Source organism: Schistocerca serialis, chromosome 1 (assembly GCF_023864345.2).
Source record: "Schistocerca serialis cubense isolate TAMUIC-IGC-003099 chromosome 1, iqSchSeri2.2, whole genome shotgun sequence".
NCBI lineage: Eukaryota > Metazoa > Arthropoda > Insecta > Orthoptera > Acrididae > Schistocerca > Schistocerca serialis.
In genome coordinates this window covers 1,285,824,675-1,285,836,716 of record NC_064638.1, presented here as the reverse complement: position 1 = coordinate 1,285,836,716, position 12,042 = coordinate 1,285,824,675, and the positions used below count along the sequence as shown (strand labels likewise).

Here is a 12,042-nt window from a genome sequence, read left to right as displayed (position 1 = left end):
TTTTTGCCGTTTTACTGTGTCCGCGGCCTCCGCGTTGGTTATTTTCACGTGTATTACATCAACACAACATTCGAACAATGACTTCGGCCCAACACCTAACTCCGGATTTTGTGATCGACATGCATCGTGTTGCGGGTGATGTACACCTGACAGGACTGCAACACGATGCCTCTCATTAGACATTTACGCCGATTGCGCCGGACGTTTTTGAGCCTGAAACAATAAGTGAGGTTAGGAATTTACATGACTGTGGCTATAAAACGCTTTTGTTCCCTCCACATGAGCCCTCCCTCATTGACTGTGCAGTTACCTCTTACAGATCTACGTGCAGTGCAGGACCAATGCAGATTTCTGCAAATGCTTCATCGGACAACCTACTACTGCCAGGACAACTATTTGCCATGCTGCAATCCATGCAGTACCACGTGGATACTTGCCACGTGGCTGGAACTGCTTCGTTCACAGGTCCACCTCCTCAGCATCTGACCACACCCACGCCTGCCTCGGTTCAGCATCAGCACATGCCTTCCTACTTCGATACCTCGGACTGCAACAGGAACAATAACTTGTTATCTGTGCCTGACCTCCACCTCCATCCCACTGCTATGCCTCAGTGTTTTGTGCCATGACATTCACCTTATCCGCACACCATTTTGAGTGGAGTGACTACGAACAGTGAACATTCGCACATTCCGTCCTACATTTGACATCATTTTCCACACTGTGCTTCTGGACAGCCAGCACCTCCGCAGCCTCCCTGCAACTGAGGTTGCCCTGGCTCTGATCAAATCTCGAGCTTTCCGTGAACTAAAACTTTGAACTTTCTCTCACCTGTCGTCCATGCACCGGCTCCAGTCGAGCTTCCACTCCTGTTCCTAGCACATCTCGGTGCCTCATCCACTTTAGTCTTTCACGATGCATCAATTCGAGCACACCCGAAATGTGTTGAGCTTCCGCAACTGCAATCGACACATTACGGTGTCTCACCTGCGTCGGCCTTCCGCGTCACGACGGATCGCGCTCAACCACAACATGTCACCTTCACGCTGCCACCTGAACAGCCATCATTGCCACATCCCCTGGAGGCACACTCTCCTGGAATACTACAGTAACAACAGCTCGATTCAGGCAGTGCCCCGATGAACTCAACTCAACCTGTTCTACCGAACATTCTACAATGCTTACAAACGCTGCCGTCGTTTAATCCCGACAGAGCAACAACCTGGTTCAAAATTGTGGATGAAGTGTTCGACCATTACAAACTCAATGAGTCAACCAGGTTTCTGTGCCTCATCACCCACCTGCACGACCAGGAGGACTTGATTGCTGACCTGGTCGATGCCCCGGACTCATCTAGCAGGTACACTCTAGCCAAAGAGACTGTTCTATGTCGGCTTGCACACTCAACTGAGGCAAGAATACGGCAAGTGCTCCGTGTCGAGCAAGTAGGCAACAACAAACCCTCCCAGCTCTGGAGACGGCTACGTGCCCTGGTCAGCGCCGATCCATCCTCTGACACTGCTCTCCTTGCCATCTGTGCAGATAAAGTATCTCCTCACATCCACTTTGCTCTGGCTCAAAGGTCTCCTGAACCTATCGAGCAAAGAATGACAATTGCTGACAAGCTACATGATGCATCGCTGCTGTATTCCGCCAGCCACTGCCTACCTGACAAGTCTCAGGTTCAGGCTCCTCGTCCCGTCGCCAGACGCGGTCGGGGCCGTAATGTGCCGACTGTTCCGCTCGCCCCGGGAAGCAGTAAATAAGTAACTGTGATGTCACCGGCTCCACCACAGTCACGGCCCCTCCTGCAACCGAACATGCTGCAGCCATCGAACCTCAGCCACCGCCTCTGGCAACGAACTTTCTGCAGGAAATGTGACCGCACTACCCATACTGTTACTTCCACACACAGTTTGGTGAGGCGGCACGGAACTGCAGACCACCCTGCTACTTCCCAAATGCCAGTCGCAGGTAGGTTCGGTTGCCGCCTCCTGCGCACAACATGACAGGCAACCCCCCCCCCTCCCCCCCTCCCCCACACTGGTGCATTCTGTCCGGAAACGACCAGATAATTGCGGATGACTTTGCATTAAAGACATTTCGTCGGGTCACCTTTTCCTAGTGGACACAGGTGCTGATGTTTCGCTGCTGCCTACGTCCTTAGCACTGTCGAACATCCACCCTCACCATACTTCACTGCAAGCCGTTAATACCATTAAACTATGACGCTCAGGTCCAACCTCACACGTTGTCTCACTCTCTGCAAACTGCAAACTCGAGTGGAGTTTTTTAATGTGCGAAATCGATGAACCTACAATAGGCATCAACTTCTTGCGACCCCACAAACTTTCACCAGACCTAGTGCGAAACACCGTGTTTGATCATCCATCCAAGACTCACTTCCCCTGTGCTCTGTCGAGCAACCCACCCCGTGACACATCGGTCCGGGCTCATCTCATCCATACATGCTCGTCTCTGTCGACGACGTTACATGAAACCACGCATAAGTGCCTTGTCGAGCTCAAACACATAATCGCCTGCACAAGGAAAACCTCGAGCTCTCCCTCAGGCTCCACAAAACACAGCTCTAGCTCTCCGATGCAGCAAAGGAATTACAGACACTACAGCAAGGACAAAGCAAGGTCAGTAAGTGCACCGAATCTGCTTGCAATCCTAGAAATACAGCTTCCGTGTGTTTACCTCTCACTACCCCTCGCAACTGTGCTATCAAGACTGCCATAACGTGTACTGACAGTTCTGCACGGCAGCGTTTGACACTCGGCCAGACACAAGTGTGCATGCGCGACGAGCGTAATGTGTTCCCGAACTGACGGCTCCTACCCCACCCCTCGTGGACAGCACCTAAAGCTATGCAACTTCGGCTCCTGCACACTGCTGTGTGACCGCCACCGACAACACAAACAATGCACTCACGCCAAGCGTTTTGCCTGCGACCGTGCTGCCGCAGGTCGCACCCTCGGACAATGGACTCACTAACAGCTTACGAACTCTACCGAACTCACCCGATCACGGTGCCAATGCTTCGGGTTGGCGGCCATCTTGTCGCGTTGACTGCTAGGATACTTTGCTGCCTCAGCTCCCGTCAGATCTGCCGAATGGCTCCGAACCCCACGACCACGCCTCGCCTGCCCTGCCCGCCTCACATTGTAAACAAACCACCTCCCGTGCCACCAGCAACATTTCTGTCATCACCAATAGCACGGTTCACAAACTTCACCTCACACCAGGCCGCCCGATCTCCAGTAAACCACGTCAACTTTGTCCCAAGTGCAGATTTCTGAAGTTCTAGCTCTGGTGTCATTGAACCCTCTGCCACTAGCTGGTGTACGTCCATTCATATGACACCCAAGAAAGACTGGTCCTGTCGCATGTGCGGGGACTACCATCGACTAAACGTACAAACAATTATGGACACCTACCCCATACCCAACACTGCCAACTTTACCAGTTCCCTCACAGGTGCGACCACGTACTCTGTCATTGTTTGCAAACGGGCCTACCACCAGATCCCCATGGCTCCTGAAGACATCGAGAAGACAGCAATCACCACCCCAATCAGGTTATTTCAGTTTCGATTCATGCCCTTCAGTCTGAAAAATGCAACCCAGACCTGGCAACGCTTCATCAGCGAAGTGCTATTCGACCTAAAATTCTGCCTTGCATGTCTTGATGTTGAACTAAGCTAAACATTATCTTTGTGCAGTTCTGCCATCCAGTTCTGCCTAAGCCTAGTTTGTGTAAAGAGATGAATAAATGAACCACTGTAAAATGGGAATGTTGTTTGGTGAAACCAACCCAAACATCTTCCTCAGACCTTTTCTGCAACTGATAAATGGTCCATTTTAACATGGGTAATGTTTCACGAAGCAAATACCATCTGCACTGGCGGAATGTTACGTGATACCACGTACTTATACATTTGTGACTATTACAGCACCATCTATCACAAAGCGAACAAAGTGGTCCAACTAAAACATTCATATTTATTTAAATACTACATGAATATGTGATAAAAAATAGGGGTTCCTATTTTAAAAAACGCAGTTGTTATCCTTTTGACCAATGGCAGCACCATCTAGCGGGCCAACCATAGTGCCATCTGGTATCCCCCTTCAAGCTAGACGAATCTCATCTTTGTAGTTTTTTTTGTTTGATGCTTATTTCGTGAGATATTTGGCTCCGTCACTATCAATGGACCACTCTGTAGAAAATACTGTAACAACTTAGGTTAAAGACTGACGAGTCACCAATGTTCTCAATCGAATGATTGTATAAAAACATATTATGTGACAATAAAGTATCTTATCTTATCTTATCCCACATGCTTCCTCAAAATTTATCAAAAATTGTGTTTACTCTGTGTACTAATTTCATTACTCCTGAAATTATGTAACCTTTTACATGCACATGTTTACTAGTTACTCAGGGTATTCAACATAATTTGATATACTAATATAATAGAGGGAAACATTCCACGTGGGAAAAATATATCTAAAAACAAAGATGATATATAAAAACAAAGATGAGGTGACTTACCAAACAAAAGCGCTGGCAGGTCGATAGACACACAAACAAACACAAACATACACACAAAATTCAAGCTTTCGCAACAAACTGTTGTCTCATCAGGAAAGAGGGAAGGAGAGGGGAAGACGAAAGGAAGTGGGTTTTAAGGGAGAGGGTAAGGAGTCATTCCAATCCTGGGAGCGGAAAGACTTACCTTAGGGGGAAAAAAGGACAGGTATACACTCGCACACACGCACATATCCATCCACACATATCTAAGGTAAGTCTTTCCGCTCCCGGGATTGGAATGACTCCTTACCCTCTCCCTTAAAACCCACTTCCTTTCGTCTTCCCCTCTCCTTCCCTCTTTCCTGATGAGGCAACAGTTTGTTGCGAAAGCTTGAATTTTGTGTGTATGTTTGTGTTTGTTTGTGTGTCTATTGACCTGCCAGCGCTTTTGTTCGGTAAGTCACCTCATCTTTGTTTTTATATATAATTTTTCCCACGTGGAATGTTTCCTTCCATTATATTAAAAACAAAGATGATGTGACTTACCAAACGAAAGTGCTGGCATGTTGATAGACACACAAACAAACACGAACATACACACAAAATTCAAGCATTTGCAACCAACAGTTGCTTCATCAGGAAAGAGGGAAGGAGAGGGAAAGACGAAAGGATGTGGGTTTTAAGGGAGAGGGTAAGGAGTCATTCCAATCCTGGGAGCGGAAAGACTTACCTTAGGGGGAAACAAGGACAGGCATACACTTGCACACACATACATATCCATCCGCACATACACAGACACAATGATGAAGCAACTGTTGGTTGCGAAAGCTTGAATTTTGTGTGGATGTTTGTGTTTGTTTGTGTGTCTATCAACATGCCAGCGCTTTCGTTTGGTAAGTTATATCATCTTTGTTTTTAGATATAATTTGATATACTTTTACATATTGTAAAATTACATTACCTTACCACTTTGGAATAATTGAAAAACTTTTTTATTTTATTTTATTTTTTTACTAAAATCAGAAAAACATCCTCCCGTATTACTTTTGTACTCATAAAAACAATCAGATAAGTATTAACTCTCTGAATTTTACATAATAAGTGTTTTATAGGTTTTATGTTTCTGTTTACTGCCCAAAATGAATGTTCACCATTGTTTCCGACAACCGAGAGGGTTTCAGTTTAACCTGTCACCTCTACTGTCATTAACTCTCACATGTGGGGGGGGACTGCTTATTATTAGTCCACTGTCCACCTCTGTTTTCCAAATTCCTATCACCGTTCCTGTTCCCAGAGTTTCTCTTCTCATTTTTATGAGAATAGAAATTCTAGGAACAGAAATGATGATAGGAATAGGAATTGATGGTCCCTATGGTTTGGTCCCACATACTGATTATTTCTGAAATTATTTGGATTCTTGTCATTCCTCCCCAACATGTTGTTGTTATGTTCTTAGATAAAACTGTCATTGCTATTAGTATTTATATTATGATTGTGGTTACTCCAGTTTTGCCTCCTGAAATCATTACTATGTTGGCCAAGCCTGTTATATGCCCTGTCCAACTTTTCTACATATTTTAGGAACTGGTCTACGGAATCACCTGGCCCGTAAGCTAACCCCATTTGAATTCTTTCTGGTTGCCTTTTCTGAAGTGCATGTATTTGAGTTACTTCACCAAAAGGTTGGTCTAAGTGTGCAAGTTTCATGATCTGGTATTTGCAAAACTCTTTCATACCCCCTCTCTGCTTCCAGTTATCAGACCATTTAAAAAGTCACTCTTTATCTCTGCCTGTTCAGTGTCAGACCAAAACTTCTTCAAGGAACACTTTTCAAGTTCATCCATGGATAAATTGCTACAGTCGAGTCAGTTGGGCCATGGCAAGGCTTCCCCTTCTATTGATCTTTTAATGAACTTAATTTTTAATTCATCACTCATACCAGGGGGAAAGCTATCACAGAAATGTTGTATAAAATCAACTCGATGAAAATGTTTGTCACCAGGGAAGTGGCATAGTAGGATAGCTTGGGTGTCCTACATTACAGACTGTTTTTAGATAAGCCCCATCTTGTAACTGTTGTCCTTGTTTTTTGATAATAGTGACATCACTATGTAAGTCTAACACATTTGAGTCTGTTATCTCGGCTATCTTCTGAACTTTTTCATCTACATCTGAGGCAACACTGTCTATTTTTTCATGTAGCTTATTTATAAAGGTTGCGGCTTGTTTACTAGTGTCTCCAACAGCATCTTTACCTCTAACTTCAACATTTCACATTCACATTTAACAGCACCTATCTCACATCTGAGATCCTTGTCCACTTCCCCTATTTTTGTCTCTAAAAATTGTATTTTGGAATCTGAAGCCTCTACTCACCCCTCTACTTTTTTCACATGTTCATCTGTAGCTTTCACTTGAGAAAACACACCAATTAAGACTTTTTTAACATTAGAAATTTGTGCATTAAGCTCTGCTCTAATGAGATTACATTCTGAAACTATTGACGTTTCAAGTTTTTTCACAAATTTTTTCAATTGATGACAGATTTTTTTCAAGTTTTTCACTATTTTTTTCCGTTGACTACATTAATGCAGTAAACATGTCTTGTACATTTAACTGTTTGCATTTTTCACCCAGCGTTGTTTCACTTACATGCAACTGTACTTGTTTCTCATGGTCTGGACTCGAATCTAACATGCTACTGTTAAAAAATCCTGAGTCTACACTGATTTCATTTAACTGTTTAGATTGACTGTTATCTAATACATCCTGAAACATCACTAGTTAAAGCTGGTAGGTTCGGCCTATTTATTTCATTGTTCTGATCACAATCCATTTTTTGTAAATTTGTTCATAAATTATCAATGCAAGAAAAAACTGGTCAAAATGTTCACACAACACTGCACTGAAAAAATACAAAAATATATGTTTTAATTGGTGTGGTACTTAACTTATTATTGTTCTGGATTGGGTAGGTAGTGTCAACTTTGGTAATAGCTCTTCAACCTTTTACAACCATGTATGTCCATAGTGTTGCATCATTCCAAAACTCCTCCACATGTAGTATGTAAAATTGTATTTGGTTTAAAATCATTTCACTTTGCAACACAATTCGATACTTTTTGGGCACCTGAAACGTAAACTCAGTCAAAAATCCAAATGTACAAGTAATCTGGTCACAATGGCACCACTTTAATGACCTCCTTTGTTATGTACAATTGGAAGACCATTAATTGTAATAAATGTTTATGGAGACAAAATATTGTTGGCCAGCTCTAGTGATAGTTTTAACAAAAAAATACTCATCTTGTTTTTTAATGATCCCCTTTAATCTGTTGTTTGAATTTCTTCTGTCTGCAAACCAGGTTCTCTTTTAGGTCTGGAAAACCCTGTAGGTTGACATTTTGCTTGAAATAACATAGACGAAAAACAGATTCACACATAATTTTCATATTTAATAGTTCTAGATGCTTTGCTACCATAAATTTACAATGTTCACTCAGTGAAATACATTCCGTTTGAATGCAGCTCGAGAAAATTTTACAGTTCTCCTTCGTTCCTTCCCGTCACACACATGCAAGACAACTGCACTCAGTTAACATTGTTCCAATGTACATCAGTAAATATATAGTCATACTAAGATCGAAACATAGAAAATTAAATCAAAAATAATTTACAAAAAATGACATTTACTCAACAGCACAACAGAACAAATTATGATAACATGTATTCACATAAACAAAAAATATATATCTTTTTGTAGTATAATAATTTTATGAATCCCCCCCCCCCCCCCTAATATTTTGCTCATTTGACAAAGGTGGACTAATCTTAACCTAAAATAAGCTTATCAGGTAGTTTTAAATGACATGCTGTAGATTTCAGCCCTAAGACTGGTTTGATGCAGCTCTCCACAAGAGTATAATGTGTGCAGCCTCCTTTGACTCTACATTAGCTGTTGCAGCCTCCATCCCTTTGAACCTGCTTCCTGTGCTCAAGCATTGGTCTCCCTCTACAATTTTTTCCTTCCATGCCTTCTTCCAATATCAACTTGATGATTCCTTGATGCTCCAGGATGTGTCCCATCAACCAATCTCGTCTTTTGATCATTATTTATTCAGTCTACTCATCTAATTTTCAGAATTCTTCTGCAGCACCACATTTAAGCTTCTATTCTGTTTTTGTCTCAACTGTTTATGTCCATGTTTCACTTCAGTACAAGGCTACTCTCCATACAGATATCTTAAGACTTCCTAAAAATTAAAGTTATCTTTGATGTTAACAAATTTTTCTTTATTAGAAATTCTTTTCTAACTAAGAACTACTCATGCATTGATTTTGTGTTGATAACCCTCCACTAACCTGACTAGAAGTCCAGTGCTTCCAGCCACCGCCCTTAACTAATTCCCACCACATCTAGTTTCAATCTATCCAGCCCTCTTTTTCAATTTGCTAAACTATCTGTACAGTACGTGAAACCAGTAGACTGCTAATTTTATTTCTCCTGATGACAACATCCCCCTAAGTAGTCCCTTTCTGGATATTCAAGTGGGGGACTATTTTACCCCTGTAATATTTTACTTAAAAGGCTGCTATCATCATTAAGCCATACAGTAGAGCTACACAGTTTTGGGAAACATAAATGCTGTAGTTTGTCCTTGCTTTCAACCATTTATAATACCAACATCAGAGAGCCATGTTGGATAATGTTACAAGGAGAGATTGGTAAGTCACCATGCTGTTGCCTCTGCAGCTGCTCAAAAGGGTGCTGCCAATTTTCAGGAACCCTATATTTGCGTCATGTCTTTACGGATACCCATCCAATTTGGTTGCACCTATGGTGTGGCTGTCTGTGTAGTAATGACATGCAAGCCATCTCACCTTGGCAATGTTCAGTGTTCATGAGGGGATAATGAAACAAAAATACTGTGTAACAACATTATCACTAATGAATAAGTCACAGTGTTTAGAATGAAGTGCACCCAGAAAGGATGGATATATTTTATTTTAACACAGGAATAGGAGTGGTTTTTATGCAATCCATGTCATTTATGGGCAACTGTCTCTGATTCATCTTTGCCATTCCTCAAGACTTTGTAAACTTGTGTTAATATATTAAGAGGATCTTAATTAATATAACCATTTCTCAGGAAACTGAATGACACATTTGGAGCCTGTGGTCGTCCTCATGTAGGATGGCAGATTGACCCATTTGGACATTCTCGGGAAATGGCATCCCTGTTCAGCCAGTTCGGATATGATGGCTTGTTCTTTGCAAGAGCTGATTACCAAGACCTCAATAATCGCTTTGCTACAAAAACCACACAAATGATTTGGCAAGGGAGTGTTAACTTAGGTAAGTTCATACACCTACATCTTTGCCCGTATTATAGAAATATGATGTACTGATCACACATGCATTCACTGTATCACACTATTACTGTTCTGTTCACAAGTGGAGTGGGCATAAATAGTAAGTAAGGATGCTTATTTTATATGTGGACAACACCAATATTTAAGAGGAAGATTAACTGCATTGTATTTGTATTTATTTAGCATCAATGTCACCAAATAATTGGTTAATACTCTTTATAAGAAAGTTTAAAATTAAGCCTTAAATAATTATCACCTAGCTTACTTTCAAAAATGCTGAAAAAAGCAGTGTGCTGAATAATAATCTCACATTTAAATGGAAACAATTTACTTAGCCCATAACAGTTTGGCTCCAGATGGGCAGCAAACACATTTATTGGGTTTGTCACCAGATAATATTGCACAAGTCCCACAGCATTTCATCGAAACAACTGTTCCATATCTTCAGCTAGTGGTAGGTGCTGTTTTCACTGCTGTAAGATGCGACTGGTGATAATCATGTGACGGCATCAAAATTTTTGTCAGATCAGGACCAGGAACTATGCATGTTCTAAGATATGCTCACAGTTGGATGGAAGTAGTGCTCAAATCCCACACCTCCTGGTAGCCTTCCACTTATCTTTAGTGGACAATGACAGTGCTGACAGATGCTCCTGTGGCTAGAAGCTGAACTAACTGTCTGCAGTGTACTGTGCTTGGTCATAAATTTGAGGATTTTGTCTCTCCTGTTTTAATTTAATGGCAACCAATGCTGGATTACAAGCCAAGCTCAGTTGAAAACTGACATCCCAGTTGATAAGATGTTGCATTATGAGAATGTGTGTCCTCCTTAAAAACACAATCCCAGAATAATCACTCTCATAAAACATGTGATATCTCATGTTCTGGCAATGTTCCACTACCGCTGATTTATCAGGTTTGGCCATATGTGTAGACTGATGGTGTTCAACACAGCATACTTGCACAGTGTAACATGTCTGCCCAATAAAAAATTTCCAATGCTGGCATGGGATCTTGTATACATCACAATTTTCTTGGGCCAAGATCTGTTTGACTAAATATGACAAATTACTCAGTGGACTCTGAAGTGACCATTCAATAGAATAGTCCCCAACTAGTCTAATGTGATATTTGTCTTATCAGTATGTATTAAGAGGGACTTTAAAACATGAAAAATAAATTGTAATCCAGCAGCGATAGCACTGCCTGGCCTGGCCTGACTCTTACTACCATGTGGCAGTGTTGCTGAGTCACTGACAGAGTACTGATTATTCTTTGTGTTTTACTGTCCCCATTAATGCACACTGATAATTGCAATAACTAATCTGAGACCACTCTATATCATGTGCATATAAAATTCCACTTTAAAAATCATTTTGTTTTTGATGGGAAACAAACTCTTGCTTCACATTTATGCCGGGGTCATGGGAAAAATAAAACAAGCAGTATTTGTTTGGACTGAGTCCAGCTACACATTGAAAAATGAAATTGCAAATATTTTCCAAAATACCATAGAAAACATGTGATAACTTTTAGGAGTGACACCTTGTATATGTGAATGATCTCCACTTACCATTCATCAAGCAGAATTGGTACATTTTATAAATGGTTTTCAAAGAAGCTCTGATTATGGATTCTCCTTAAATTTGGAGGAAACACATTATATTCAATTCTATATGACAGAGTCACAGCAACAAATGATATACTACATGAACAGGAGTCAATAAACAGAGTAGAATGCTTCAGATTTTTAGGTGTACATATTGCTGAAAAAACTGGAAGAATCATATTAGTAAGCTCTTCAAACAATTAACTGCAGCTGCTTTTGCCCTTTGTATCCTTGTTAGTCTTGGAAGCAAATGAATCAATGTCTCAAGATATTTGGTATGTTTGAAAAGTCTGTGCAAAGTCCAAGAGATGGCACCACCAGCGTGTATCGAGGTAATGTTTAGTTAGTAGCATCTTTGGATAGAATGCACACTAAGTTTCAGTCATATTGGTATATTTCTTTGTGTTTGGCATTGGTGTGAATCAAGGAAGTCGAGTGATTGTCAAAAACTGGACAAAAAAAATTTTGTGTGGTGATTAAACATTACTTTATGAAAGGCAAAACGCCTCAGGAGACTAAAG

General features: G+C 41.4%; 1 pseudogene; it reads left to right on the top strand.

Moving 5' to 3' along the window:
* Window positions 1-12,042, top strand: part of LOC126456903 (lysosomal alpha-mannosidase-like) — a 225,133-nt pseudogene that overhangs the window by 69,121 nt on the left and 143,970 nt on the right.